At 41.5% G+C, this 16098-nt stretch overlaps 1 long non-coding RNA gene across 1 annotated transcript in view; it reads right to left on the reverse strand.

The window, feature by feature from the left end:
* LOC142404601 (uncharacterized) overlaps positions 1–16098 on the reverse strand; it is a 33269-nt gene that overhangs the window by 16466 nt on the left and 705 nt on the right. Inside the window, exons 2-3 of the long non-coding RNA XR_012773908.1 lie at positions 8103–8340; positions 5123–5336 (exon numbers count right to left, since the gene is read on the reverse strand). This is a non-coding gene — a long non-coding RNA (uncharacterized LOC142404601). The remainder of the gene's footprint in view (positions 1–5122; positions 5337–8102; positions 8341–16098) is intronic.

The following is a 16098-nucleotide window of genomic DNA, read 5'->3' on the forward strand; positions in this document are numbered from 1 at the left end:
TGTGACAAAGTAGACCTGGGCATACTGATGATACATATGACACTGGGAGGTGGGGCAGTAGGTCATTGGATCCCTTCTTGCAGGCCCCAAAGAGTTGGCAACTCCTACATCTGATTGCCAAATGCTACAAATGCTACAGGATGCAGTCAGTTCTGGGACATCACATACTGTCCTAAGGTCTCCAATGAGATAGACACACTTCTGGACACTTGTAGCTAGCACTCCTAGCCTATTCACATGGTAAAAGTGGAGGGCCTGGAGACATCACCCTGGAAGGTGCTAAATCAGGTGCATAAGGCCCAAGAATCTACGAAGTGCCCCACAGCCCTCCAATCTCACTCCCACCATCCACATGGGCGTGTCTCAGAGGCCGGTGGCTACGCCAAAGGACAGCGGAAGATATTCAGCTGTTGGGCTTCATGTACGTACTGTCCCACAAAGCTGGTTGCTCACTCCTCTGAAGCAAAAGCAGCAGCTGGATCCCCAGTCTAGGGGTTACCCTCAGCAGAGTCATAAACTTTATTTCAGATAACTCTCTGTGGAACATTCCAAGTTTTATAGACACTTAGGGTCTATCAACTTTATGACTTCCAGCTGAAAGTCTCATCTGGAGGATATCTTTTCTCCCCAGACAGCTTTCTGTTGATTACTTGATATTAGATAATTGATAACCAAATAAGGATGGACAGGATCCTAAGAAAAGACTGCACATCAGCTTATTGTAAGTACACTATTGTGATGGCAAGTGCAGAAAGAGGCACCAGCAAAAGAGTATGAGGAAAGCAGACAATGAGAATACAATGCAGATTTCCAGACCAGATATTCGTAAATCATTCAGTGTAATCAGATGTCTACATGAAGAAACACTTGGATAGCTGACTTGGATATGAGTGTCTGCAAAGCTGTTTTGTACAGTGACTAATAGCAATGCATATCAAGTACTACTTCTGCCGTACAAGTGCATGCTTGCTTGCTCTGGAAAGGTGACTAAAACCACCAAACATTTTTTCCCTATGACCTAAGCTGGACAGGGGAACAGGTTTTTGGATCTGGAAGTGTGATGCGTTTTTACACACTTTTTCCCTCCTCCCAATGTACATGGAAGACAAACCTCATCAGATCAAGAGAGCAAACGGCACAGTGGATGTCATATCAAGAGAAAAAATCTTGCATCTCACGCAAGAAACAGAAGCAGTTCTGTATTAGTGTTAAATCTAGTGCTAGGATAACTTTGGTTCATCAGAGAAATTAAGAACAGAGCCTAGTGGTTGAAGGGGCAGGTATTCCACCTTCACCTACAAAGCCCAAGAGACAAGTAATGCTTGGCTGCACATAAAGCAAGCTGTTGTGAAATGCAGAAATGCAGAGGGAGAGGATTGTAGTGCTCTTCTTTGGGCTTGTCTTAGACACGCAGCTAAACAGACTTCAAGGTTTAATGTCTCAATTTGCACCACTATTGAAATAATATTAAAAAGGGCAAATTAAGAAAAAAACAAACCTGGAGAAAAATACTGTGACAAAATGTTGGTGATGGGGGGGGTGAGAACTGAAGAATCTGTGCAGACCTCTTCCAGCAGAACACCCTTACAAAATTAAATTCATGCTTCCCCAGTCAAAAGAAGTCAGTGGAATAGGCAGAAAGAAGTATGTCTACATTTCCTAAAAGTTATCCCGCGCGGTCAGAGATAGAGGACCCCAGGAGCTCTGTCAGATCATGCCTGATACAAGAGGAAAAGAATGAGAGCAGTCAAGACTGGGACATGGTTATTATACATGTTGTAACCAATACTATAGTGATTTCTGGTAGAAAAAAACTTACTTTTTCCCACAACTGTGAGAAACTAGAAGACAAAATATGTGCAGCCAGTTGTATATTTAAATAATGACGCCTCTTACAGAAAATTAGTGCTGGTTATAAATAAAAAAACCTGAAAATATGATAATCCTATAGCATGAATGATCAATGCGGTTCGACAGTTTAACTCCCTTGACAAATATAACTTAACCTATCAACATTTTTAGTTCCCATTTCTGTAATTTTCACAGAAGTCCAGATTCACAGAGTCTAAATTCCACATTTTTTTACTGGCTGGGTTTCAGCCTTCAAAGCTGCTTGGATAAGTAGGAAAGAGAGCTTATGTGGGATGGCAGGCCATGTGAATCTGGAGTGCGGGCTTTTTTTAGTCCAAAAGCTCAGTGAACATATTGGAATTTTTGGCCTAATATAGTGTTAAAATATGAAAGTGATGCTTCAGGCTTTGCCTACCTTTATTTGATTGACTGGTTAGAAATTGAAGTAATAAAAAAAAGTAGAATAAATATTATTGACACAGTACAGCACAATATTATCAGTACAGTACATTTACGCCGGTTAAGCCACTTGAAAACCTGTCACACATCCACCAAAATCAGCTGCCACACTGCATCTTGGCTGCTTAAATTACAGCCCTTGACACAACAAATATTTGTGGGAGGTATCAGAAGAGTTTTTGGTGTATTTAGTAACCTGTGGGCTCAGGCTACACTTGTGTTTGATGAGCGGCCCTGACAGCAGGGACTGGGTCTTTCTGAGCCTGGGGCTGGTCAGGGGCACCGGCGGGACTGGGCAGCGGGAAGTCTCCAGGCACAAGCTCCCAGGGTTGAGCCCGCAGCTGCGGTTCCTGAGGAGAATGAGCGGCAGCATCCCTGGAGAGTCGGATACTCCAGAGAAATGTCAGCCCTCTGCGTGCCAGAAGGAGGTCCTACAGTCCCTGCTGCTTGTTTTCAGCGTGGATAGTACAAAATAGATTATCTGAGCCTTGACTTACTCTAACCTTGTTTTGGAGAGTCGGCTGAGTCAGGATGCTGGCTGGCCTGGCCTGGCCTGCTAGGATAGGTGGGACTTTCACGAGACAAGTCAGCCCCTCTGTTTCCTGCATCGACCCAAAACCTTGGTTTCTATGATGAGAATTTGCAGGCTTCAGGATAGGTTGTATTAGTACATTTGTGTCCATGCGTGTCCAGAGAAGGGCAACGAAGCTGGTGAAGGGTCTGGAGCAGAAGTCTTATGAGGAGTGGCTGAGGGAACTGGGACTGTTTAGCCTGGAGAAAAGGAGGCTGAGGGGAGACCTTATCGCTCTCTACAACTACCTGAAAGGAGGTTGTAGAGAGGTGGGGGTCGGTCTCTTCTCCCAGGTAACAAGTGATAGGACGAGAGGAAATGGCCTCAGGTTGTGCCAGGGGAGGGTCAGACTGGATATTAGGAAATTGTACTTCACCGAAAGGGTTATCAAGCATTGGAACAGGCTGCCCAGGGAAGTGGTTGAGTCGCCATCCCTGGAGGTATTTAAAAGACGTTTGGATGAGGTGCTTAGGGACATGGTCTAGTGGTGGTCTTGGTAGTGTTAGGTTTACGGTTGGACTCAATGATCTTAAAGGTCTTTTCCAACCTATATGATTCTGTGATTCTGTGATTTGCAGAATTGGCACTTCATAACCATACAGTACATCAGGGCTTTGTTTCATTTCTGCAAAGTGTTTAATTTTTTCCACGCTTGAAGATAATTATATAACACATAAGATAGGTATATGACAGTATATAAGATATAAGGTATAAGATAGGTATACACATGTCAGTAAGTACCTTAGAGAACAGAATTTGTTCAAAGTGTTTTTAACAGAATGCTATGAATAGCAAGAAAATATTTTCTTTTTACTTCTGTGCACTTGTTTAAGGAATTTACTGATTTTTTAACACATATTTTTGTTTTAAGTATGCACTGTATGAGGTTTTGCCTGGTCTATGTGAACATACTTTCACTGCATTTTTGGCTTATTATCTTTAACTGTCTTTGGGATAGTTTTTCTTTTGGGTTGTACCCATAGGAATACTTTCAGACAAAAACTATACATCGGTTGCTTTCTTTTGTCAACGTGTGGTTTTGCTTGAGCACTGGGGGAACATTTTATTCCTGGTCACTCTCTAAAGGAGATGCATGGCTGTTAAACTCCACGTCCTCTTCCAGCCCCATCAGGAAGACACCGTGTTGTTTCCCCTAGCACTAACAAGCCCTGCCTCCCACTGCTAACACTGATTTGTCTGGAAGAGAACAGAGGGCGCTCCCTGTGATAACCCAGTGTTAGGCCCTCTGTTCAACAGCTGTGCTAAATGAACCTATACTTGATTATGTATTAAAACCCATCAATCTTGCACAGGGTTTCCAAACCCTCCACAACCTCCTCAGCAGGCATAATGGCAATCACCGTGTTTAAAGGTCATGGTTAGGAGCTTAATTTAAAGCTCTTATAATAATGCAATTTAATTCTGGAAAATGCCATAGTATCTCTCTCTGAGAACTCCTGTCAGACAGAAGACACTTACTGCTTGTGCACGGCTTTGATTTATTTATTCCTTTGAATAACATCTATGTCGTTATCTTTTTAACTTACTAATGTTTCCACTTATTAGGTGGTAGGCAGACTTTCATAGTGGCAGTAAATTTCAAATTAAAAACATCAGCTGCATTTTAATTTCTACTATGGAAAAATGTTGGGTTTTTTTTAAGCAAAAGCAGATAATGCACATGCTGTGTAGCTAAAAAATTAAAGGAGTTTGACTACCACAAGGTTTTGTCTTGCTTTAAAAAAGACTTGCATATTTAATGAAGCATAAACCCATAATAAATAGATTTGCCACATGTGGTTTATTTTGATAGCAGTAGCAGCAGCTGAATAAAGCTGAAGAGGTGGTTTAGTGGTGTAAGCACCATGTTTGAAACACCTAGACTCTCCGGAACCACTGGCTTAAATCTCAGCAGGGTTGACTCAGCCCTTCAGCTCCTTTAGGCAGACACTGAGTTTCATGCGTCTACCACACAGAGAGGTGAGACTTTATGAACCAAGGCCCGGGCTCCTATGCACAAAACTTGCATCACTTTGTTCTGTTCTTAGTGCCACTGCTTTAATTGTTTTTTCTCCTTATGGGTACAAGGCTTTCTTGGGGCCGGCCGCTGCTGGGCTCTGCTCTGCAGCAGTCTGCAGACTGACAGGGATGTACGCAGCTAGCTTCAATCATCCTGACATACCTGCAAGGCTTGAAAATCTGGACAACAGGAAACAAAACTGACCCTTGACCCAAACTTACCCTTCATAAGACCAGCTCATCGACCGGGGCACAGAGCTGTGCAGCCTCGGCAGGGCGGTGAGGCGCTCCCAGGGCCAGGGGAGTGCGAGGCCGATGTCGCAGAGCCACCTCGGTGCCTCTGCACGGCTCCTGCGTGCTCCTTGTCCATCCAGGGAAGGTCTCCTTCTCCCACAGCAGTCACAGACCTGAGCTGGCTACGTGCATCTGAGCAGAGCTGAAAGTAGGGTAAGAAACCACTGAGAAACACTGGAAACAGAAAAGCCCAGTGCATAGGGTTAATCAGAGTTGCTAGGCTTGTCTGTGAGATGCTAGTGGATATCTCTGGCTTATGTTATCATTTATCTTAAACCAGAACAGTTGTCCACAGGTGATGGAAAGCTCGCTGTACAACACTCAGGCACAAGTTTCTTAGAGCGCTTAGGGAAAGCTAGAAGAGTTTGGCACATGTCAGTGGCACATGCCATTTTATCATGTGAAGGGCTTGAATTTTTCCACAAAGAACTTACCTTTCCTACCTCTCTAATGCATGACATGGAAAGGGAAGGAAAAACATCAATAAATACATTCGCAGTTAATTAATCACAGTAAGGAACAGAGGGTATAAAAATGCTGAATCTCTAAAAAGATTGTTCTAACTCTGATGTGACATGCCATAAAATCTATTTTCATTGCATTAATATCCTCTGGAGAAAGAGCCAGGTGGCTTTTCATGGGCCTTCAGAAACCTGCCCATTGCAACAGAGCAAAGTGGCAAGTTACAGCACAGCATGGGGGAGAACCAAAATAAGCAGCTCTGGCACAGAACTGCCAGGCCACCCCCACAGCTTCAGCGGACAGAGTTATTTGAAAGTAGATCATTGCATAAAATTCAGAGTAACCGAATTGCTCCGGAGGGCCTCGGAGCACTGTGATGGGCCTGATTCAGTGCCCTACCAGGGCTCTTTGTTGTCCAGTTGTGTCCTATAGTGTTGCCCTATTGGCTTAAAACCAGTGAACTGCGCAGAGTCAGATCCCATCTTATGCTCATCAAAAAGTAAATACCATTAAAGATACCCTTATTTTACTGTAATAGAATCTACGTGGACAATTCAACGATTTCCTTTTTCTTCATACAATATTTAGAGCCTGACCCAAAGTCCAGTGAAATCTATGTGTCTTCCCATTGACTCTGGGGACTTTGGATCACACCCATAAAGCGTAGAGAAGTGCATGAATAATAGCAGAAAACCAAGCACATCAAAAACTTTCTTTCAAGTAAGTATGTGATGCCATTTAAATCCCTGAACTCAAATTACAGGGTTTTTAAAGAGCAGTTTTCTTAAAAGCCAGGAACAAAGTATTTATATTAGCTACACTGAAATGAAAAGGGAAACTAACAGAAGAAAGCTACACTATTCATCTGCTATTTAAAATCAAAATGACTGTTATTTTAAAAGCTAATATCTGCCTTAAATGTTCCATCTGATTTAAGTAAAAGTAAAAATACTACATCTTTCAGCATTAAAAAGACATCTTTAAATAAAAGATGTAATAATCATAACACAAAAAGTGAGAAGGAAATGGCAAACTCTAGCTGTACTCAGCTGAGAAGGTGTGGTACAGAGAATAGGAAATCATTTGGTTCTCACTGATTATAGCTCTTTGTATCAAAATACTCGAGGCTGAAATTAGTGTGATCCACAAGAGCAGGTGTTTTGAATTTTAATCTAAGATATAATTAGAGTCTGTAAAAAACACTATGTGATGCAGTAACTGAAAGGGCTAATCATGGGATGCTTTATTTTTAAAAATATTTAAAAATAGATCTACAAGCCATAAAAAAAATCCAATTCCACAAATCTTTATTTTGACTACATATAAAGCTGCAATCCATTAGGAGTTTGATTTGAAAGACTTAAACAATTCACTTGTATCTTTAAAACTGACATGTAATTATCAAGTTCTTTATCTTATATTTCACATTGTTTATACAAACATTGTTAAAATCTCTAATGCTTGTACAATCACTCTGTGGGAATAATTGTCAAGGCCAAATATTGGTTTAAATGCCACCTGGATTAAAGGATTATGTATAGGCTGAGCTAAAAGTTTTCCTTTTACTGTTCCTTATTGTTTGCAAATGGTATTTCTTTGGACTTCAGGTATCCGATCTCTTATTCTACTGTTTATAATGAGAAGATGCCAAATTCAGCAGCAATTCTTGTTCATAAAGAAGAGCAGAACACAGTCCTATGGCTTTGCCTGTCACTGTTTTATAGTCAAGGTTGATAACCAAAGGAACTGATGCTGGTAAAAAAGTCATTTGATGGCTCCCATCTTCTTAGCTATTACATCTGATTTTGAGCTAAAATGGCAATGCAATCAAGCAAGACAGGAATGAATCAATTAGATAGTGATCACAGTGAAATGAGTGAGTCCTTAACTTGTTAGTGCGCAAACTGAGACAGCCTTAAAGAATTTGCAAAGAATTGATCATGCTAGTCCTCCGCATTTCTGGGGCTGGGGCACTGCAATTCAAATCAAGCCAGTGAAATACGGCATCTGAAAGGACTAGTTACTAAAAAATGCTGGCTGATATAGCTGTGTTGCACTGTTCTCTCTTTACCTGGAAGCCAGGAAAATTAATGTATGTGGAGCACAACTGTCTGTGGGCCCAGCACTGTTTTGGAGTGTATGCCATAACACTCCTATTGATGCTACTTTCTCCTACTGAAGAGGCGTAAATAAGAACGAGGCCCATTGTCAACTAATAAGGAGCAAAATCCGTATCTGATAATATATTTCTATTATTAAAATATTATAAGTATTATGAATACTAGCAAACCAAAATACTTCAGAAAGTCTGTCTTTTCTGTAATCCTGTTTGTTAAAGTCAGATATAAGCAATGAAATTTGTAATGCATTAAACAGTTATCTCCCAGACAGTCTGAATGCCAGAGAAATGTGTGTTTCATTAGTGCAGCGAAATGTTTCACTTTACCTGCAGTTCAGGTGACAACTTGCCTTCAGGTCTTCAGGACTGAGATAATACCAGCGTTCCTCAGATCCGTTGCCAGTATGTCTCGTGGTGGAGCGGGGTCGGAGGGCCCATGGGCCTGGTAATTAATGCAATGTCAATCCCGCCGCGGGGTCTCTGCCAGCAACCTTACAATGGAACCAGACGGCTCAATCTCTGCGAGACTTTCCCTCTGCTGGAGCATGCTGGAAGGGTTTCTTCCCTGTTCAAAGAGAAAATCTTTCATTCTGAAAGTGTTTTGAACTCATTCGAAAGTGCAGATGTTGTTTATACGCTGTGTTACAGGGGAAATATTTCTTTTTTCATGTTTTCTAAACTTATTATTGAGGGAAAAAAACCCTGGGCAAGGTTCAAGTTTGCTAAATGCCAAATTCTTCAAACTTTGTAATTTAAATCATCATCCCACGTATGTATTGGAAAGCCAGATGCTTTGTATCCTTTTTATCTCCTGTTCTATCTGTCAGGCACAAAGATTTCTGTGTGTCGGAGAAAGTAAGTGCTGCTTCTCAGCATGGCATTGCAGAGAGAGAGGCAGAGAGAGATGTTTTCATTAGGCTCCCATTCCCTTGTTCTGACAGCATTTTTGTTTCTGAGCTTCGAGCAAAACTCGTAATAGGAATGCTTTCTATTTTTAGTCTTGAAGGCTTGTTTCTGCTATCACAGTTAGTAGTTACCCATGAGAAATGTGTTAAATGAAATCTCGGTTACTTCAATAGACTTCTTAATCTGATTAATTGCTGAGTGAAGTAGATTTCACCCAGATACCTGTGTGTGTGTATCCTCCATAGCATTTTCCTCTGCTTTCATAGTATCCTGTCAATACTAGTCACTGACTGACTCAGACTCAAGGCATCTGCTGTAATTGTAAGCTTCCAGACCTCCATTTTCATAACCTTAAAGCTTAACTTTGACCAAACACAGCAATACCAAAAAACGTCTGTTTCAATATTGATATAAAATTACACCTAGTAGATAAGTATGGCCTGCCGAATCTTAATTTTCAAAAGATAAATGCTAATAAGTACAAAATAAAAAATTAAAGCTTTCTGCAGTTTTTAATTACATGAAGCCATACTACCTTCTCCACAGAAGGCATGATTCAAAGGAGGAACACAGAACAGACAGTGCTTAAGGAATGAGTTTTCAGCCTTGTGTTTAAGCATCGCGATTCCATGAAGAGCTCTGTCCCTTTACATTATCCGAGCCCTGATCTGAGCAGTAAATTGCTGATTTCCTCAGAGACTTTTCGAATGCTTATAAAAATAATACCTGAGCAATTAATAAGCAATCTTTAACCCCTGCCTATGAATTGTGTTGGCATTATTTGCTCCATTTTATAGATGCACTGTTTAAATGTAATAATATTTTCAAAAGTTCCAAATAATTTTGGGTGCTGAGCAGAAAATCTCTGATTTTTTTGAGCACATGACTGTTCAAGGCAGAGCTCCCAGTGACTGCAGTGGCAGCTGCAGTCTGAGAATAATTCTGGTTAGAAGGCACCATCTGATCCACCCCCCTGCTCAAAGCAGGGCCAATTTTGAAGTTATACCCTACTTTGAAATCAGATCAGGTGTCTCAGGGTCATATCTAGTCAAATCTGGAGTATCTTCAAGGACAGAGATTTCAAAACCATATGAGTACTTAATACTTCTGCAAATCAGGACCTGGAAACCCAAACCAAAGCACTCGGAAAAAGGGATTCTGCAAGTTGCTGCCTCAGAGGGAGCATGGATAACACTGAAAAGACAATCTTCTGTATCTTTCTGAGTGCTGAACATCATGGTGGTCTCGTGTTGCTGGTAAGTGATGTGTGGTGAAGTCCCCTTTTGCCTCATTTCTTTATGTGCAGCCCCCCAACATCACAGCAGCTCAGTTTCTCATAAGCAGGAGGAGACTGCACGTATCTGCACTTAGTCCAGTGCCCTGAAGGAAATGAGTCTCTGCTGGCACTTAAGGGCTCTTAGCAAGTCTCAGGTGTCTTTGAACACTTGTAGGCTGTATAGCCTTGTACTTATCCCCTGTAATGCAGAATATGAGCTGTCTGTGGGTGACCAAGGAGAACTGAGCTGCTGCCATCTAACAGCAGGCTGCAGTCCTGAACTCTTCTGTGAGCCCTCCTTCCTGCAGGAGCAATGCCACTCACACCTGAGGGACAATGCTGGAGAATATTTTAAGAGCCATCTTGGCCTTGAACAAGTCATGACCTTGTACAGATTGGTCCCCTACATTTCTTCATGTGTTCACGGGTTCTGGCTGGCACTGGGGAGGAAGAGAGGAGAGAGCTGGGGAAGAAGGGCAAGGGCAGCACAGACTGTGATAAGCTAACTCACAAGTGTCTGTGTGTTTTCAGTGTGCTTAATTACAACGTATGAATGAACAGACAATATTTTAAGTAATTTTCCCTTTTTTTTTCTGTGGTCAAGACATGGAAAAGAAAATGTGCCAGCCATGGCTGCATGGAGTGGCTGGGGAGCTGCACGATGGCTGTGAAGCTTGCCCTTGGACCGGTTTCTCAGGAATTGTCTTCTCTGAGAGAGGACCTGGTTGCATCCCGCCACAGAGTGCTTGGGCACGAGGCTGCAAGGTGGAGCCGTACGCTCCAGCGAGGGGGCTCTGAGTGCACAGCCTTTCATGGCCACGCTTCTCCCGCCACAGGACAGTGATGCGGCTTCTCCCTCCATCTGTGACACCCCAAGTTGGATGCTGCTTGCCTGCCAGGGCAGGCAAGAGTCCAGGTGTGGTGCTTGAGGTCCCAGCGGGAGGGAGTTCGTTGGGAGCACTGCATTCAGGAAGGGAAATTTGGCAGGTCTGAGACACCAATGGAAAGTTGGCAGGGCCACCTGTGTACCCTCCCCTGGCAAAAGACTCCAGCTCTGGGGACCTCCTAGGGTGGCTTGCAAAAAGGAGGGTGTAGGAGCGCCAGCTATGCTGGCCTGTGCCGCGGTGGCTCCTCAGGTGCCACGGTGCTTCCAGAGGCTCATGCGAGCCAGGGCGAAACGGCACCAGCAACCAGAGGCACCTCGCAGCAGCCCTGTGTCCACTTCTGCACTACCACGAGGTTGGGTTTCTCCTCTGAAATTCAGTGGGAGCTTGGGGTACGCAAGGAATGGAAAATACCGACATTAACTGTCCTAAGGATAGTCTAGGCAAAGAACAGCAAAGAACAAAAAAGTCAGATGCCATTGATTCACAGAAGAGAGTCAGGAGTGTTATGCATAAAGTAACTGCTCAGCAAAAATTTTGGTTTTGTTTTATTTTTAATATAACATTTCAAAAAAATCCCAAACCTTGTGCTTTCTGTTGGAGAAAAGCAGACCTAATACAGAAGGGTGTGCTACAGGCAGCGGTCCAAGAGCACGCAAGAGATTTGTAAAAGTAATGCTTCAGGAAGCTTGGTCCAAAAGCATGTTCCAGCAAATGATTGCACTGAAATTAATCACAAAGGAAAGCTACAGGAGCCAGCTAGCACTTTAACTCTAGCATGAACTGGCATTGCTTTTTTGGAATGACTAGAGCTGTGCTGATTTATACCAGCTGATGATCTGGTCCACAAACGTTTTCTTATTCCAACTTTAATTATTTCCCAGAGTGTAAGGGTGTCTATGTCTATCTCTGTTCATTTAAGATTTCCAGATGCTAGTCTGGAAGTATGCTTACAACAAGTATTAAATTGGTCAGTTTGGATGGAGTACAGGCTTCCTGACATCCTCATTGGATACTTTTATTTCAACTTACAAATGTGCTGGTTGATTATGAGAATCTTTTTTTTTTCTTTTCTTTTTTGGTATTGAAATTCTCAGTGAACATAAATGAAAAGGGCCTGTTCTCACAATCCATGAGGGCAGGCTATGTTAATGGTAGTTACATGTGTACGTTGAATATATTTGTACATGAGGGTGGCTCCTCATATTTAGATTTGCAGTCCTAAGTAAAACATAGCTCCCTGTTTATGAGCTACCAAAACCTTTGATTTCAAACAATTTAAAGTGGCATTTCTCAAGTCCTGTCTTTATGAATACGCCCTCTGAGTCTTTTTCACTGCACCTGTACAAACAGCAACAAAGAGAAAACATATGAGTGTGAAAAGGGCCTTCAGCTTCTCCCACCTACTTAATGAAACTTCCTTGCTTTTTTGCAAGCAAATGAAAGACAATAAATTACGTGAGATGCTTTTTCAATGGCAGCAGGAGTGATAGGAGTGTCCTCATTTGATGCTGTAGGGGATAAGACTTATAAATGGTGCCATAAAAAGTCTTTCTGGGATGTGAAAGCTTGCAGAGAATGAGGCAGTTCAGCAAGCTCTGTAGTTTTAACCAAAGTGTGCTGTGCTTGTCATGTGTCTGATCTGGTTTGTCATGACCAAGAGTCCGCTTAAATTTGTGTAGCTCAACTAGGTTCAGCAGAGCAACACAGATTTACACCAACTCAGATTCTGAATAGAAATCTCTGCATTACCATTAGAGTTAGAAGTATTACCAAGAATTGTGCTACTGTCAGAGTCTTTTAATATCCCAGATAGCTGACAGTCTTTTTCACCAAACGAACTTTAGACCAGATACAGATCATTCAATTAGATGCAGTTTGGATTACTACTTTGGACACTGGAGAAGAACTGGTTGTACCAGAAACCTTGGATCAAGAGACCTTGACTTGATTAATTTTAAATTAAAGAAAAAAACAGGTAGTTTTACTTGAAAGTGAAACTACCATTTTCAGTTTTAAAAATGCAGTTCACTGAACTAGGAAACTCATGGACTTGAATGTAAAAGAGAGCTGGAGTTTCTGAATGACAAAGGTACAACATTTCTCTGGCACCTCTACTGAAATCAAGGGAAGGGATCTAGATCTAGCTGGATGATTACCCAGCGCAAAAATAACCTATTCAGAATGAGTAGACATCCTATGAAGAATGGAAAAAGAGAGTAATGTTCAGCTAACGCAATTAAGTCTCCGAGGTCAGGAAGTGTATGGATAAAATGAGAATTGCCAAAAGACAAACTAAGTTGGATTTTTCAAACACAGCTAAATCAAATAGAGATTATTTTAGCCACACAAACAAAAAGATGATTTATAGCTACTGCACAGCGAAGATGGTGATGAAGTTAAGGGTAATACAGATATGGCCCCAAGATGAATACTTTGGCTCGGTTTTCAACAGGGATGATGATGTTAAACAAGGCTGTGTTGCTAATGGGAATATGAGGATGGAAATGGAATTAACCACATCTAAGGTGGACACCAAACTCTAAAGAGATTAACGTGACTGAGTCAGCTTGCAGTGGAGGCACAGCCTAGAAGAAGTATGAAAGAATTGGTTTAAGAAACTGCAAGTCTGCTAACAAAGATTTTGAATGTGTTTATCAGAGATGATCGCTCTTCCTTGAAAAAGCAAGCATTGGGTCTAACTTAAGTAAAAAAGCGGAAAAGTCAGGGCAACCACAGGTCTGGCTTCAAGAACATGTGAAATTTCAAAATACACATCGGAGAAAAAACAGATAAGGACATGAAGATGGAAATGAAATGAAATGTCACTCACTTTAGCAAGAGTAGATTATGTCTGAATAACCTGACGAATTATTTTTATTAGTAAGAGAATGAGATGCAACTCAGTTACCAGGAAAGCTTTTGACACAGTGCTGCATAGGAAATTACTCGTTAAGCTGGAGAAAATTTGGATTAGCAGAAGAATTGTGAGGTGAAAAAAAATGAAAGATCATGTTGAAAGGAGAAATACCAAACCGAAAGGAAGTTACTAGTGGAGTTCTTCCAAGATGTGTCTAGGGACTGATCCTATTTAACATTTTTAACAACTTTGGCAGAAAAAGTAGTACTGGGCTCGTGAAATTTTCTGATAATGCAATATGTAGTGTGAATGTGGAGGAGGACAGTATACAGGAAGACTTGGATAAGCTTCAGGACTGGAATAATAGAAATGGGATGAATTTGAATAACCCAAAAGGTGAGGTCAGGCACTTTAGGACTCATAATTTTTCCCCAAGCAGGAAGCTTTGAAAAAAGACCTGGGAATGGACTATTTGATCACCGGATGACACAATATGTGATGTGCCTGTGGAGAATACAAATGTGGTCCTCGAATGTATCAGGTGGGGAACCTCCAGCAAAGATAAGCACCAGTGCCATTTTGTGACACAGATTACTTCAACTGGAAATTAGGAGGTTTCTAACCAGAAGAGCCATACACTTCTGGAACAGCCATCCATCAACCCAAATACGCTGTTAAGACAGAACCTTATCAGTTTATGGAAACTGGTACAGCAAGGCAGTTGGGGGAGACTGGAGGCAGCAGTCCAGGAGGGCTCTTCTGGATCTGACTTCCTTTATAGCTCATGCAGAGCTCAGACACTCAGCTTCGTAGAATCACCCAAAGGCTAGCTTGAGCTCGAATTCTACTTTTGATGAAAAAGTAAACCCAAATTTGTAAGAAATAGCAGTAGCTGTTAATCACTTGACTGACTCAATCCCCAAATACATATTTGTCTCTGCAGTGCCAAATGAGCCTCGTTAATAATGTATCCCCTATCATCACCTGTAACAAATCCTGTTAGCTAGTGACTCTCTTGATTTTCAGGCAACTTCGACAGCACATCTGGCTGCAGTTAGTAAATTTTAGTATTAAATCACATTTTTTCTTTTTGTAGGTAATTTTCACCAGATATCCCCCAAAACATGCTGAATAGTTTCTTAATCCTTACAATTCTCATGTAGTATTATCAAAATATGAGACATATTTTCAGTAGCTGAGCTTTCCAACTGCTTACCACCATTTTTGCTCTGCGCAGGGGCCTCTGTAGCTCTGACCCATCGACTGGCAAAGGCCAACGGGGAAGGTCTGTGCCCTGTCCCCTACCCCAGGGGCTTGGGAGAGTCTTGTTTGCCATAATTTTGTTTTCTGCTAAACTGATTTCTCTGCAGTTCATAATCAAGACAAAAGAGCCCTCATTTGATAAGTACTCTCTATTTAGCTGTGACGAAGTGCTCAGATGAAGGTTTCTGCTGTGCTCTGCTTGGTGTATGTAGGACTGCTCCGTGAACCTATTAACTTATTATTTAGACACTGGATGGGCACATTTCCAGTAGATGACTGGATGTTCACATTTTTTATTTGCTAAAGATTTCTTTGACCTTGGTAAAAACTGAAAGAGAGGAAATAGCATTCAAGGAGGGAGAACTTAAAATGAAAAACACATGAAACAGGAACTCCCTGAGGAACGGAGGAATGGAGCACCGGCCGAACTTGCGGGTGTTTACTGTTCGGCAGACTTGCCAGGACATATGCTGAGCAATATTTGAACTTTAAATTCTCCATGTGCAAAGGAAAAAACCCCAAACAAACAAACTAGAAAGTTTAACAATGGAGGTTGCATCCCTGAGATGCAAACCTTTTCTTCTTTTAAAAACAGTTTAAAAGATGTGGGCTATTTGGTGAATTCACTCATGGAAGCTGGGTCCACATATGACTTTCATTTTAAGATACCAAATTAAATTGCAACTGATTTCTATGGTCACCTTATTTTTTATGAGAGTGAGACGCTGCTTAGTGAAAGGCATGTATTTATGACTAATTTAAAGTATAGAAGATTTGTTACAGTGGCCCACACCTGTCACAGCCATTGATTTATGCATGTACTGATTTGCCATGTTTGCCTATGGGTAGCTTAAAATTACAGACCTGGTACACATAGACTACACAATTACAATACCAAAAAATATCATCAGAAAAAAATTAGAATTTTCTACATACCACAGTCCAAAAAACTTTACAGTGCGGGAGCTTTCAGCTTGAGCTCACATTGCATTTTTGTACAGGCATGTACTTGAGATCCACCTTCTCTGGAATATAAGGCTTATTTAATAAGAGAAAAAAAAGAAAGATTTTGCTGACTGGAGTAGTGAATACGGTTCTGATTTGCTGCTAACATAGATTCATCCTTTTGAGGTT

Source organism: Mycteria americana, chromosome 1 (genome assembly GCF_035582795.1).
Source record: "Mycteria americana isolate JAX WOST 10 ecotype Jacksonville Zoo and Gardens chromosome 1, USCA_MyAme_1.0, whole genome shotgun sequence".
NCBI classification, from domain to species: domain Eukaryota; kingdom Metazoa; phylum Chordata; class Aves; order Ciconiiformes; family Ciconiidae; genus Mycteria; species Mycteria americana.